Raw genomic sequence first — 16,948 nt, 5'->3', positions numbered from 1 at the left:
TGTGAACCTCTGAGCCTCTGAAGCCAACCCAGAATGTTCCTGCAATAATGCATATGTGCACCCTGAACATTCCTACCCAGAGGCCCGATCTCTGTAAGGGTCTTAATATATACCTGGTTAAGTAACAAATAAGAATTAAGGTAATGGACAGTGATTGTTGATGTTTAACAATACTACAGTATACATTTAAATGAGTATGAATGTTCTATTTGGTGGTTTTTGCCCTTTTATTTTAATGACAGAAGCATACAGCTTTAATGTAAAATCAAATATTAATTTGTTAAAAATATCGGCTAGCGGTATCAACTCCTTGACAAATACACAATATGTTGCTTTGATATTGTCTTATGTCGTTCCCTTTAATGGCCGCCTGGGGAATATAGCACTCCATAGAAGCAGTGTTTTTTTATGAATGGTCCCAAGAGTTAAATCTTCCTGCCTGTCAACATGAGGAATTGCGCAACCTTTTAAGAGTGCATGAGTGGAGAATATTCCTGGAGAAGCATAACAAATTGTTGCAGTTAAATACATTCCTATACTGCCACTAGAGTAGACTAAAAAAAATATATTTTTTAAAATGTATACCAGTAAAAAAAAAACATTTGGAGAAAAAAGCTATATAAGATACCATTCAATTATAGAAGCAACATAAAAAAATGGAACTAAGCATTTCATAACAAATAAAAACAAAAATATGTAAAAAAGAAAAAATAGTCTAAATACATAAGCAGGGTAAAACATCATGCATTAATGCAAAATACATGTAAAACAAAGATAAATGTACTAATATATATATATATTTATACATATAAGTGTGTGTAAAAACTAAAAAGCCTATACATACACGTGGTTTTACAAGTATAACAAATATACTTAAGATGTATTCGTGCCCTGATAAATAGCCTAACACCATCTAATTCACAGTAAAATGTGATTATAGCACATCATTTTGAGATAAAGCATGCTTTCGAAGGGTCATGTCTTTAACCTAAATCATCTTAATGTTGAGGAAGCCACTTCCTTTTAGTCCTTTGATGTAGTCAATTAATTATGTAAATTAACTAATTAATAATCCATATGTAGTAACTGGAGAGTTGACATCTGTAGGAATCCAAAAGTATCTTCACAATACCTTCGTTTTAATGTTTTACATTTCTAACATGTTTTGTGTAAAGCAATCTGAAATGAGATCTAGAACATATCTGAAGGTTACAGAAAGTTCACCAGGTTCAGTAAATGAAATTTACCATGAGGTCATGTTCCTGACATTATTTACTGAAGTTATTCATTTCAGGAGGGCAGAGACAAAGGTAATTATATCCATCTGTAGCTTCTAGTATGATGACCATATGGAAGCCTCTAGTTTTATCACAGCCTTCTTGTAATTGTTAGGTTATCCCAACTGACCGGAATGAAGGTAAAATGTCCTTCTCCTGTAAAGAGTGTTAACCTAACATCTACTTATTGTTTCTGCACCTTAGAATGTGAAAGGAACAGCTTTGCCTAGATTTCTAAAAAATATTTAAATTTTTTTTATTTTTTTGGCTAAAAATACTGACCTCCCCTTTGGCGTTCCCTAGAGTAAAGCATTATGAGAAGTACCTCCAATTTGCGGGTTCATGGCTGAACTAAGCTACAAGAGGAAATGCACTGAGACAGCATAAATACCTGTGCGTGCGCAGATATCTATCAGTTGTTTGATGTTGGAAGAGGAATGAATGCACAGATGTTCTAAGCGAGTGAATGATCAGAAATCTTAAGTGAAATGCTACTCAGTTTGGAGAGAGAGTTTGTTTTATTGATCTCTGAAATAGGGGACCTTTAAACTATATCCAGAGGAAAACAAATAAAAAAAATTGTATATTGTTCTATACTGTTTAGTATCTTAATTCCATTAAAGAAAAGTTACATATGTGAAATATAGGAGATATATATACACACATTCCCCAAAGGTCAAATATTAGATATCCAACATATATAATAGAGCCTTTAATAATTTGTGCTGTTTATTCAAATCCCTCCATTTGTATCAGACATAGTTCTGAATAGGTTATACAAAACTGATAAGCAGTGGCAAAAAAGTAAATTACCTGGTTTTCTCCTTTAATTGTTTATAAAATGTGATCTGATCTACATCTAAGTCGCAAGTATAGACAAACACAATGTGATTAATAACACACAAATAATGATAATCTTTCAGGTCTTTAGTGAATGCACCCATTAAACATTCAAAGCGCTGGCAGAAAAAGTAAATGAACTGTTGGATTTAGTAACTGGTTGAACCTCCTTCGGCAGCAATAACCTCAAACAAGCACTTCCGGTAGCTGCCGGAGGAATTTTAGACTATTCTTCCTTATAGAACTGCTTAAGCTCAGCCATATTCCTTAAATGTCTGGTGGGAACAGCTCTCTTGACGTCATTTCACAGCATCTCTAACAGGCTAAGGTCTGAGCTCTGACAGGGTCGCTCCAAAAAGCAGATTTTATTTTAAAACCATTCTGTAGTAATTTACTTTGATGTCTAGGGTCATTGTCCTGCTGCATCACACAACTTCTACTGACATACTGTATAAGCAGTAAACTTTATAATTCATTGTCCCCTTAATGACGACAAGCTATCAAGGCAGCAAAAGCAGCCCCAAATCATGATGCTCCCACCACCGTACTTCAACATGTTGTTTTCATGTGGCTATACATAAATGCTTAAATGTATACTTAAATGCTGGTAATTCACAGGGATTTCCTTACTTTTTCTTGCACTGTAAATTATAAAATTGTATACTTCTACTAACAAGGATCATCAGATCAAAATGCTTTGAATTAACAAGCAGTAAGCCTAAGACTTTTCAACAGGATGCCTTCAGAATTTTAGGAGCCGCCAAGGTTTTATCTTAGGGTTCTATCCCCGATGAGTCATGAATGGACCACTGTGGACCTCTAGTTGAATGGCTGCTCATAGACCAAGGACCTGCACAACAGGAACAAATCACTTAGACGTTTTAAGGGACCCTTCAGGTCATCATAAAATCTCTGTCCCTATCTTGTTTCATATACGTCTCTGGTTACATGAAGTGGCATCGTGGTCTTGTTTTGCTTTTGTATGCTATAGATATATACGTATTCATACTGGGCCTGTTTGTTTCATCCATGTTGCTCTGTCTTGCAGTCTAGCAGTGTTTGTCTGTCCTACTATTTATCACTACTACTCACTCCTTTATTCTACACACCTTTTTTTCTTTATCTTGTATCTTTCTTAGATCCAAGTATGTTTGTTCCTTAATCATTGCAAACACTGCAAATTTACCAGTATAATAGAACATTTGCTGTGTCCATGCTCACTCACTCACACACACTTATGTGTATGAATGTACAAGGTGCTTTCACTAATACTGCACCTAAACTAGACAGCCAAAGTGAAACAAATAGTTAAATACTCGTCAGGGCCATTTTATTTCATAACATCAAATTAAACAAAAGGAAACGCAGATCCAGCGGATAAATGTTTCACTACTTTTTTTAAATGGAAATACAATATCAATTTCTTTATCTACATCTCAATATGAACAGTTTCAATCATCACATTATTACTTTGTAACCAGGAAGTGAGAACATTAAATATCATTGAAGGAGGTAAAAGACAAGGAAAATAAATAAAACCTGGTGCCAGAATTTTAAAATGATGAATAGAGTTTATACTTTTTAGTCATAGAGGTAGTTTCAGAAATGCTCGGTTTACAGTGAGCTGCAAGAGAAAATTCAAAAGTCAAATACATGTTTTTATTGTCCAGTTAACACTAGCCACCAGTTTAAAAATAGCCAGAGGTTAGGTATATATAAATGTATAGGTATAAATATTTTACTTAGAAAAACAGAGGATTAGGACAGCTACAGAACCACCTTTCCAGTGACATACCCAGCTAAAGGTAGTGGTCTGATGGGGACACCAGTGTCAGGTTTTTTTTTCCCCAGTTCCCTCGGGTTTGTGGAACCCTCAAACTGGCCCTTGAGAAGAGGACACTGTATATAGGAGGGAGTTAAAGAAGACCAAAGGGTCAAGGCAGACTGAACACAATCTAAGACAAAGCACAAGCTGAAGATCGGATCAAGGCAGAGTTAATTCATGCTCAAAGAAGGATCAATGGTTGGGGCAGGTGGAATTCAGTCAGCATCAATCTGAGGTCAAAACTAAGAAATCAATGAAGGAAAGAACCCTCAAAAATCACCAAGAAACTGGCTCACTAGACAGGGTAGGAAGAATTATTTACTGATTTTTATTTCCCCATCATATTCTGTGAAAATTTGCCTCAATAAATGATGTTAGACAAAAAAAAAGCCTGTGCAAAAATATAAAGTAGAATACTAAAGTGAAAAGATGGCATTCATGGTGGATTTTAAGGTGTTAGAAAAGAAGGAGATCAGCTAAGACATTTACAGTAGTCAAGATTGGAGATAATGACACCGTAGAAGCCCCTTGTGTTAGGAAGAGGTAATGCAGGCAATGGTTTTATGATGCAGGACTGCATCAGTCTGGATGTGGAGGGTGAAAAAGCGGTCAGAGTCAAGGATGACACCAAGGTAGAGAGAATATAGGAACGGGGAGATGATGGCACCATTGACATCAAGGGAAGCTGTTGAAGGAATTAGGATGAGAAGTTCAGTTTTGGAGAGATTGAGTTTTAAGAACTGTGCAACCATCCAGCTAGAAACAAAGGCAGTTAGTGACACAATCAAAGAGGGTCAAAGAGAGATCAGGAAAGGATAGGTAGGTTTGACTGCCATCAGCATACAGGTGGTATTGAAAGGATGAAATTAGTTTGCTAATAGAGGTAGTTTGAAGTGAAAATAGAATGAATCCTAGAACTAAGCCTAGGGGTATACAAACTAAGAGAAGGAGAGAGGAAGAATTACTGGAAAGGTGTCACCTTTCACCGGCGGGTCTGTCCAGGGGCTCCGCTGCTGCCGTCCGGCCGTCTCGCGTCCCGCTTCCTCGGGTGGGAGCGTCCTCGATGGTGCCCGCCGTCAGGTCCTCCAGCGATGCTCGCCGCCGGGGATCACCCTCTTCGCCATCCTCGGCCGTCCTGGCGTCTGTCTCTCCTGCCGGGGGTCTGCGGCGGTTCTTCTGCCGTCCTCGGTGTACTGGAGGTGTGCACACGTGCACGCTGTCATGGCGGCCAGGAATCCCATACCCAGCAACTGCGTACGTCACGCTGGGGGGGGGGGTCCTCCAGCTTTTTATCTGATTGGCTGATTATTGGCTGCAGCTGTTTGGCACCAAATTTAAACCCCCTGCTCACTCTAATCTGAGCCCTTGTGTAGTACATACGTTATCACTGTCTCAGTGTGTTATATTCTGATTTACTGGTTTCCTGACTCCTGCTTTGTTCCTGACTACTCTCTGATCGCCGCCTGGATTGACTTTGAATTGCTTTTTGGACTTTGCTTGTTTGCTGCCTGCCTCGACCTTGGACTGTGACCTGTTTATGATATTGGAACTTTCCTGCTGTTGTCCCACTATTCCTCCTCCTACTGCCCATCCTGATATCCCACCATTCTGCAAACGGGACCCGTCTCTCGTCGGATCATTACAAAAGGGAGATGCCGAAGGTTTAATCAGAGAAAGTGTTGAGAAGACCATGTCCAGAATGTAGAAGTGAAAAAAAATATCTCCCAACAGATAATCAACTATTCAATGACTGTAGGTAGATGTGATCCACAAGAGTCTTAATGTAAGTTCCTAACTTGCAAAGCTCACCAAAACAATCAATTTTTGCAAAAATAAATAAACTCAAATATATATCTGAACTGTATATGAAGATTGTCATCACTGCAAGCACCCAAATCCAAACTTGAGAAACCACAACATAAAATACATTTTAGGAAAGCAGTGGATAGGTTGTAGGAACATATACAGCAGACTGTTGTCTGCAGGATGGTCACATAGGAGAAGTATATAACTAGGAACCCTCTTGCAATGTTTGGGGCCAATCCAGACAAAGAATTTGAATTATTTTGTTATTTGCTAAATATTTCAGTTTCTGAAGATCATTTCTCCAAGATCGAATGCTTCTTTTTGCATTTGTTAATTATAGGCGTTTCATTTCTAAAAATATTTATTGTTTTGATTTAATATTTTTTGCTACATTCCCCAATACCAATGCGGCATGTATTGCTAAAGAAATATTTAAATGACATAAAGAAAAGATCATATTTTGCCATATCATACAATTATTTAGACACAGGTAAAATTTGCTATTTTCAATTGCCGTTGAAACGGGTGGCACTATATATTGATATTTTATTATATACATTTTTATAGTTACTGTAATTATAAAGCAAATGTAAAAACAAACCAAAAATAGAAAAAAAGCTTAAAAACACCTTTCAGTAATTTAAAAAGTGAAAAATAAGTGCCTGAAGAAAAAGGGGATTAATAGATTCCCCTCCTTGCTTTTCATATTTCCTTTTTAGGTTTTAACCTCATTTTTTTGTTTTCCTTCACATATTTTCTTCAGGCCTATAATTTTTTGTGACCTTTGAAAAACTAAATGTCTCTTGAGTAGTTATATGGGAATTAAGAAATAATTTAGTTAGTTACAAAAGAATAACAAAGTCTTTATAATATGTAACTATTGGCAGCTGAGACAAACAGCAAATTTCACAGAACCCCTCAGAATATATTAGACTTTTGTTTAACACAAATAAAGAGTTGGGTAAAAAGTTTTAATATTGTTGAGTTTTCTCCTGATTAATAGAAACGTAAAGTTTAAAGGGAAATTCCAACTTTTTTCCCCATCGTATCAGATTAAAAATAGGTTTTAAATATTTTAGTTTTCTTTAATTTATTTATTTATTTTTTTAAAGAGTTCCAAATCTAGGATAATACAATGTTTTAAGGCAGGTGCTTAATGGCTTTTTGGATGTGTTCTAGCTCTGTTATTTTAGCCCTATCTGCTAGACAAACACCCTGATATCCTGACATCATACTGCCTGTTGTAAACAATAGAATGGCTCAGTCTTGATCACCCAGTTGCACACCATGACTAAAGAAAGTTTATGGAGTTAAGGGCTTCATCAGCATTGCCATAAAGAATCAGCTCAGTGTGGTGATTGAATAAGGAAAGTCACCCAACATATCACATGACTAACAGCAATGGAAGCCTCCAGGTCTGCAGATAAAGGAAGTTTATTGGAACAAAATGAGATAAAACCAGGTTTTTGCCAATTCTATCCTACATTACTGTACACAGCACTAGGTTTATGCTCAAGGAGATTTTTTTTTTCTATTTAATAAATACCCTTTAACAAATACCCAATATAATATAACTTTACAAATACTTATTCCTTAGATAGCAATGATCTAAAGTTATATAAACTTTAAGACAGCAGTGCATATTACGCAATTAAGTAACGTGTCTAGATAAACTTTTGAGTGGATTTACTATAAATGAATTCCCTTGTAACAAAAAATATTTAAAAACAAAACATTGTTTATGCAAAAAATATAAAAAAATATGCCCAAATATAGTTAAAATAAGTGAATTTTCTCACCTTGATAATCTTTGGTACGGCCATCAGGGAGGTATTTCATCCATTTTCCAGATTTGTTCTTTCATCAGATGCCAAACATTTAACACAATGGGTCCTAATCCATTTTTACATCGTGACACTATCAGGGCTGCGGCCTAGCTGCAACGCTTGCCTCATGGTTTATGTTTGTTAGGCCGCATCAACTTCCCTTTATAGCCTCTGACCCCAGCAAACCCCGCCTCTTCCTTCAGGCTGTGGCTATAAGTGCTGAGCTGATTCAGTTGCCTATTGCCCCTTGTGGTGTCACACCTGAACAGCAGGCTGTGTGGGGTTTGTATTGAGGGCTGTTTATGATCTGGCTTGGCTGATGTTCCTCATTCCTGTATGCTAACTCCTGACTACGAGGACCTCTCCGTTCCTGATCTTGGTGTGTATGACTACCTGTTCTGGTTCCTGATCTTGTCTTGTCTTATGTTTATGCTTTTGGATTCTGATTTGGCTTGGTATGCGCTTGCCTTACATTTATTTACCAGTAAATGTGTGTTAATCAGTATTCCTGTCTCTATTCTAGTTCTTGGTACCCTGACAGAAACCTACCAAAAGGAAATTAAGTCTCTAGATTGTTGTATGCTGATTATGTCGTTTCTACCCTTTTTACAGGGCTGTGGAATCTAATGGTGCTATATAACAAATAATTATAATGTCACCAGTGCTGGGGCAGGTGTCTCTTCTGATGCAGGAGCTAGGATGCTCAGATAACCAGTGTTGTATTATCTTTCAGCATTATTATCTACCCTAGTCCTGACTCAGGGCTGCGAACCCAGCTGACCTCTCTACTCGGCTTTCCTTCTCTTCAGAAGGCTTGAAGTGTGGGGGAGTATAGTTTGGAGCCATATTCCTCCGCAGTGTTAATGGGGCAGTTGAGAAAATAAATGATCCCTGATTTCATCCAATCCATTGAGCAGCGGCACAACATGGAGCTTGATTAACCCACAGGGCAAATGCCTCATCAGAAGGGCTGCTGCCTACCTACCCCAGAATCTGCCACTGCAGATAAATGGAGTTTGCAGTTTTGATTATCAATTATATTTCTTTCTTCTTTAAAAAAAAAAAAAAAGTCTTAATATGGTACTTCCTACGTAAGAAATACTCATTGGATAATCAGATTGAAATGCATATTTTTTTCCATTTTCTCAAATACAAATCAAACTGAAGTTGTATTAAAGTGTGATCACGTTAAAAGGTCTTGAGGTTGATGGGAAACTACACATGGTAATTGCTTATACGTCTTATGCTGCTATGATTGTCACAAGGTCATCCCATGAAATCTTATGAGAACGGGCAGTAAAAATTCTTCAGCAACAAAGAATCACTTATGTGTTCACTCAATGTATAGGTTAAAGAACTGGGAGAAAGACATGAATGAACTCTTGGATAATTCAATTTGCACATTCATTTAATAGCGGTAAGAATTTCTGTGCACCTCGCAAGGGAGTTAAGCAAGTAAACCTAAGCAGATCTGTACTTTTATTATTTCTTCTGAATCGTATAACAATATAGAAGTATCATTTTTAGCTTCTATGGCAACAAGCTATTAGTCCCTCTTTTTTAACAGTCTTCCTCCAGGTCTGCTGGTGCCAAGATCAATGCCTCCAGGTAGGCCTCAGGCCTTACACAGCTTTAGTCCTGCAGCATGGTCCTCGTGCCTCTCTCTCTTCGCAACATGGAGTCTCTCACATTCTACTGATACATTTAGGTCACCTGACCTCAGCTCAGGAGTTGCCTAGGCCACACACCCTGCTGCCACCACTGTGCACAGTCCCAGTGATACAGCATACAGTATCTGAGTGGCTGAGGGTGATGTGCATACCTGAGAACTCTGTGGGCTTGACCCGGAGATTTCCACGTGAGCGCTGCTTTTCCGGTTCTATGAGCCAATGGAACGCAATACACAGAAAAATGCTTGTAACACAGGGGTTGCTACTTATACATTATATGGGGCCATCCAAGGTCTTCCCGCAGCAGAAACCTAATGAGGTTGGACCTTCAAAGTGAAGGAGCTAAAACACAACGCTCCTGTCCACTTTCCCTTTAGTCAATAAACCTAATTAATGTCCACCTACAATCAACTGGCATATTCATCAACGGTATTCAAAAAACAACAGTGTGGTTTCCAGAGTATTAAGTTCATTAATTAAAATGCTGTATAGCTTTTATTTATTCTTTTGTGTGTGGAATTGTTATGTTGATGTTTTGTGTAATACTAAAGAGATATACTTTTAAAGGTTAACCTCAACATGACACTTTATTAGAATCTAGTAAAGGGGAGGAATAAGTTATAGGGGGTGAGCAAGAGTGAATAAGAGACATTCAGAACAAGGGGCTAAGATGGCTCCCCTGTAGGTTATACACATAAAATGTGTTTTATATGCACATATGATGTTTTTTTGTAAATATGTGTATATGTAGTGTACATGACTGTACAATGTAGGAACAGAGGGGAAAGTGACAAATACACTTTAACAAACTTTAAGAAATCTAATCAATATCCATATATTTTATTTGCGTTTCCCATTAATATACAGTTCAGTAGGTGTACATTTACAGAATTTTGGAAATATACAGATTTTGGCCATGTTCCGTCTTGCGTCTCGTAAGGATTTAGTGATTTGGCTAATATTATGAAGTTTCATAGTACAGCCAGTTTAAAGATATGTCTAATTTCCCTCAAAGTTCCATTGATACAAATAGACAATTTGGCAATTTGACAGAATGCGAGGGGCTCGTTTTAAAATTCAACACCTATAATTATTTATTTTTATTCCCCCCAATACAAATTTGATTTTAAATGCCATTTCCTGTATGGAAAATGACAAATGGTGGTTTATGTTCTGGTTCCATTTCAGTTCCGAAAAGAAGTTCCACTTACCAAGAAGTTAAATGTTTTTAATATTCTGTTGCATGCTCTTGGATACATGTGTACGCTATTGTATTTATTAAGCTCTACGGAGATATCTAAAATGAAAGCCATATGGATTTAAATTGTGCATTGTGGATTATTACTGAAACAGAAAATTACTTGCAGTACAGTTGCTCACTTGTAGAGAGGGGGACACATTTCTAAAATACAGAATTCTTGCACACATGAATTACTGAGCTTTCAACATAACAGATACAGGAGATTAGCAGTTAAGCAGCAAAAAGCGGGGTCAAACTTATTTTCCAGGAACCGTAGGCACGAGGGCTACTAACACATGTTGCAGGCTTTGTAGGACAAATATATTCAAAGAATGGGCAGACAGAATGGGCAGACTGGACGGGCCGAATGGTTCTTATATGCCGTCACTTTCTATGTTTCTATATATGCATAAAAATGATTGGATATAAGAAAATAGCAATAATTTGGTGTATATTCACAGGGGTATCTTAGTTTATTGTATCAACATAAATTTGATATTCCTCTGGGAACAGAACAGGGCTGGATTAACCAAGGGGCACATGGAGAAATTGGTCCAGATCCCAGAGTGGTGCGAGCTTGTACCTGTGTTGACCAATTCAAATTCTGCTGACCGCTTCCGTGTCTTCTTGTTCTTCATCTTCTCTCTTTCATCTTCTCTCCTATCTTCTTCCGGATCTCCATTGATAAAACTGCCGGCAAAATGGTGGCGCTTCCGGTGACGCCCTCTTGCCTGATCCTGCAATTAACAGGGCCGCCATTTTGTCGGAAGTTCACCTTTGGTGGATCGGACATAACCTGGCCAAAAATGGCAGCGCCCTAAGGTAAAGTTCCGCCAAATTGGTGGCCTCTGTGATATTAATGATAATCCTGACTCATAGCTCCCATCTGGAAATTGAGACATTTGTTTTTGTTATTCTTCAATAGAGGACATGGAGCATGAACCAGCCCTACAACAACAGATGCGTTCTGCACCTAGTCCTTATCAGTTTTATCCCTGCATCTTCTACCTTTAACTTCTATAGTGGTACAAGCCCCCTAGAAAGTACTCAAGGCTCACACAGGAATGCCCCTGTTTTAAACATGGACCATCACGTTGCCCTAGCCTGCTTACTTGGCATCCAACATCACCACTCTTCACAGGTTCCTGTATTGGATATCTCCCAGAATAAAATTCAGGATCCTAACACTAACTTGTAACACCCCCCACCAAAATCCCACTGTGTGTGTCATTCCTTGAATATTGTCAAATGGCCTGATTTAGGTCATGCTGTGCCAGCCTTATTGTATGATGAACTCTGCTATATCCCGCTCTCTGCTAGCCTTAAAATGTTTAAAATTTCCTCCAAAACCCTCCTTTTCAGGGATGCCTACCACATCAACAGCCTTTAATCATTTCACCTCTCATGTATTAGATTCTCTGTCCCCTTAAGGGTTGAGAAGACAGGGTCTTTCACACCTTCTGCCTCTGTTTGCTTATGTTTGTTATTGTCTGTATGACACATTGTAATGTGCTGTGAAATCTTTTGGCATTAAATAATAATAATATTGTATGGCTGAGAAAATGTGTCTTTTTTGCCAGTATAAACAGCCTGTAGGATTAAAATAATAGAAAATTTCAATTTTTTTCTCACTTTTGAAGGTGGCAAGTTCTTGTGCATTACAAATTGGTAACATCTGCTGGTTTTGTGCAAAAGTCTGTTTGAAATTTTCCATGTTAGAGTTTGCCACCAATAGTCTAGAAGCTGTATTGAATACTGTGGAAGGATGTTTCTAATTAAATGAATCTATTGTATTTTTTTTTTTTTCTTTATGTTTCAGCTGCGGGTGATGCATACAAGATGTCACAGAATATATATGCCATGCCGGGAGAAAGTAAACAAAACTGAAAAAAAAAAAGAGATACATATGTGACTTGTGTGATCCTGATTTATAACTAGTGAGACTTGAGGAGTTTAGAATATATGTGATAATTTATTTCATAAACTACATAAGAAAAAAATTTGTATTGTTTTTTTTTCATTAAAGTAAATTTTAAACATAACATGCAGCACGGAAAACGCAACAGTATACATCGTTTTGGTAAATTAATATAGATGATAGAGATATTTACATTTTTTTTTTTTAAATGTAACAAAAATGTTTTGCTTGACAATATCCAAAGTTATATTCTAATTTCTTGTGTAGACAAAGCAGGTTTGTAATTAGGGATAGGCAAGGATCAATGTTGAGTAAAGGTCCAGGGATAGCCAAAGGTGGGAACTGTCCCTTACAAAAAAATTACTGCCGTTTTTTGGACATGAAAAAACTGCAATACTGCACTTTTACTGCATTTGTACTTCACTGTACTGCAGTATTACTGCACATTTACTGCACTTTTTTTTTATACTGCAAACCTACAGTTGTACTTCAATGTACTGCAACTTTATTGCATTTGTACTTCCGTACAAAAACAACTGCAAGTAAACTGCAGTACAGTGAAGTACAAATGCAGTAATACTGCAGTAAAAGTGCAGTATTGCAGTTTTTTCATGTCCAAAAAACTGCAGTATTACTTCAGAAAAAATGCAGTAATTTTTTCGTAAGGGTGTGTGTACTAGTGTATGTTGTACATGAATTGGTGGAACTAGCACTTGATGAGGCCTTCCCAAGAGATCTAACAGATGTAAAGCCAGCAGGGGTACTGGTGGTCTGGCAAAAACACAGCAGCATGACACTTATAGGAGGAGTGAGCTCCTGACAGTCCAGCTGATTTCAGGAATATATTAGATTTTCCATAGATAAGTGAAGTGCCAGTATGGTGATTCTAGCATTATTCTATGTATAGAGGCTGCAAATGATTGATAAATCATACGGACCATGACGAAAACCAGGACAACTAAATGGGATCAAAAAAAAAAAAGGCTGATAAAAATGTTATGATGGTACGTGGAACTTTGGTCCTGTGTGGCGCTTTTACTTGAGCTTTTTACTTTTAGACTGCCCTATAAGAATGAGGATGATAGAGCCACTCCAATGCATTTTTTGCTTAGTTACGATCTCCCAATGGTTGTTTTCTTGCTCACAAAGTAAATCTTCCATCTGGAGCATCGGTGAGAGTTTCCGTACATACTGCCTAGCTTCTCCTTTGGTCAGATTAGCCGATGCCTGTCTCTCATTTGGGTCTATTCACTAGAATGTGTCAACTGCCATATACCCTGGCATGCTAGAACCTGCACAGCAGCTCGTAGATTCACACATGTCCCGGGTAATAGGGGTCACGGGGAATAGGCAGGAGGGGTTGTAATTTTGTTAGTTTCAGACAAGGGCATGCAAAAGCTATGTGAACCTGTATGTTCTCTTCTGGAAAGCACAAAATTACAACCCCATATGCTACTTTAAATTAAATAAAATTAAACAAAATAAACTAAACAAGGATTCCCTGTGACCCCTATTAACTGAGGAGGGGCAGGATTGTCCACCCTCTTCCCCCTCCCTGTGCATAGTGCGGAGTAATTAAAAAGCATGGGTGTTATATGGACCTATATATCCCACCTCTCCTCCATCCTGGGGATTAATTAGTAATAAAAAAAAGCTCTCTGACCGACAGGCATCTCCAAATGTCCCGCCCTCATTACTCATCCTATTTCTAGTAGAATAGTGGGTTAAAGTAAAAAAAATAACCCTGAGTGGGGGCATCTTTGTCCACCACCTACCAAATGAGGATCCTCTTTGGAGGCTGCTGGCTCCATGGGAGCTTGTTTATATACTCCACATACACTAGCATCTTATTTTTAAGTGTTATCTTTGCAATAATAACAAGAAGATAACAATATATATATCTCAAGTTAGTTCCCATAAAATTTTAAATATTAGAATATAGCGTAAATGACCATAACACATGCACTATACATGAATGAATATGGTGGTGTGGTCCAAATATAATTATTTCATCTTTTATCTACTTAAGTGATATAATACATATTCTGCGTTTTTCCCAAATTGCCCCAATTTTGGCATGGAAGAAAAGTTTTAAACTTCTTTGAACTTCATGGTGTCCTAAAAGGTACTTTTAGATCAGTAACTGTAAAATGGTCAATTATGGGGGGGGGGGGGGGGCGGTTAGTTATGTAGAATCTAAAGCCATTTTAATGAAAAACATATGACACCTGTGTTACTGTATTAGAATAAATTCTGACAAATGTAGTTAAAATACGTTTTTATTTTTGTAATTGTTCATTGACACAAAAAAACTATTATTTTTTTAATATGTCTTGTTCATGTGCTGGTGACTTATGCTGAAAAAAAAAAACGTTTTGCTTTTAAATTGTTTGCATATACCATAATTAAATAACCCCTGCAAACACTTGTTCCTGTTTTTCTCCGTACCGCTTCAAAGTTGTTCTGAAAGATCCCTTTTTGAACCGGCATGGACACAGGCACGCAGCATGGTCACGTTACATCACGTGACCCTGCGATAAAACCGAAGCTGCTCCCACAGTGTGCTGGCAGCGGACCGGAATCTGCAGGAAAGGTAAGGAGGTTCAGGCGGAAGGGAGGGGGTATGTATGTATGTATGCATGTTACCATGCATGTCTATGTATCAATGTGTGTGGGCATGCATGTCTAAGTATAAGTGTAACTGGGCATGGATGTCTGTGTAAGTGTATGTGATCATGGATGTGAATGTATGAGTGGATGTGAGCATGGGTTGGTAAGTGTGTGTGAGCATGTATGTGTAAGTGTGTGTGAGAATGTATGTGTAAGTAGTGTGAAATGGAGTGTGTGTTAGCATGTCTGAATTTGTGTAAGTGTATTTACATATGTGTATCATAGTGCCTGTGGGGGGGAGGGGGCAATGATGGCACAGATAAGCTGTTTTGGGGCACTGACAAGCTGGAGCTGCTTAGGGCAATGGTGGCTTTGGGGGCAATGGTGGCTTTGGGGGCAAACGTGGCACACTCTGAGACATGTTGGGGGGGCCCTTGAAAATTTCATGTTTGGAAAAGAGACTGGGTAATGTAACTTCCAAAAAAGAAACAAACACACATAAAAAAAAAACCTATGCATGTTGGACTTTTCAAATTCTTACATTTACATTCATACATTTTGTGGCATTTTGGTCAACTGGACTGTTTGGGGGCCATTGTCATGGTATTAAACGAGAGAACAATTTTTTTTCTAACTATTTTCATTATTTCAATGTATTATTCATACTAAATGTTGAACTTTACATCCAAAAATGATATGACACTGAAAATTAAAAAGGGGAATCATAGTTAAGGAAACATAGTGTAAAAATGCTGGAATAGTTTCAGGTTTTTGGGCACAAAATACCCTTCGCAAAGAAGAAGTTAAAAGAACTAATAGCCTTAAAGCTCTAAAAATATTTTTAAAACATGCTTTTCAAAATACAGGTGAGAGGCCATTATCAACTGTATTAGCTGTTTGGAGGAGAGAACGTTAAGCTGGATCAGCTTGATCTCTTTCATATTAAGAGATCCTTGATACACAGATATATAAGAAGATGGAGGTCACAATGAGGAAAGAAGGGGAAATATTTTTACATTTTTGTCCTTCAAAAACATCATCCGTCATGTTTGCTGTTTTTGAATGGCTTCTCCATGGTCACACCTAATACTTTGTCCAGCTGTTTAAATTTAGCTCTCCAGTATTTTTTTTCCCTTATTTTCCCCAATGTTTTCCTAACCTATCCTTCCTTCATCTTTATTTTTTATTTTTCTCTATTTGCAAAAATGTCCCCAAGTCTTAATAGATCCCATGCCTACATAACCTCTGCCCGCCTGCTCTTCTTGCACAACAGGAGGTAAATTTGCAGAGTAAATCCTGGGCAATTTATAACAGTGTCCTCCATATCAGTACTCCCACGCACAGATATACCCCAAGATGTAATATTATTTACTGGAGCTCAGAAACTTTAGCCTATATAATGGTACTGATATGGAGGTTCCCACTCCATTCCGATGTGGCTCAATATGGAGATGACGCTAACCAAGGTAAATCTTGCACAAGACAAATTTCCAAGTAACGATTGATTGACACTAGGGTCAAACCTCTTTTACAAGATACAAGGCTCAAATAATTCTCCTCTGTTCCATTAAATAAATTAGACTGATAAATATTTGGATGTCAATGTAAGCTATTTCTGTGTATTCCAGGGATCAAATTGGCAAAGGAGTCTAATGGCACAGGTTTTGTCTCTAGTGCTTATAATGTATTCTACACCCTGATGACCTAGAACATAAAGATATGACATCACTATAATTAAAAGACAAAAGAAAAGGAACCGTAAGGATGACACTTGTGCCACTGGGGACACCACTGTTAAACATTGTATCTTTACAACTGAGGTCTTAAAATACTACAGACTTCACACTTTAAGTTAATTACTTGTAAGGTTGTTACCAAGTGAAATCTTCAGCCCATTTTATACGTTTTTATATTTTATATGTTATTTTATCTCCTG

Source organism: Sceloporus occidentalis, unplaced genomic scaffold (genome assembly GCF_023333645.1).
Source record: "Sceloporus occidentalis isolate IW3139 unplaced genomic scaffold, rSceOcc1.0.p SCAF_11, whole genome shotgun sequence".
Classification (NCBI taxonomy): domain Eukaryota; kingdom Metazoa; phylum Chordata; class Lepidosauria; order Squamata; family Phrynosomatidae; genus Sceloporus; species Sceloporus occidentalis.
Note: the sequence above shows the minus strand (reverse complement) of the source record.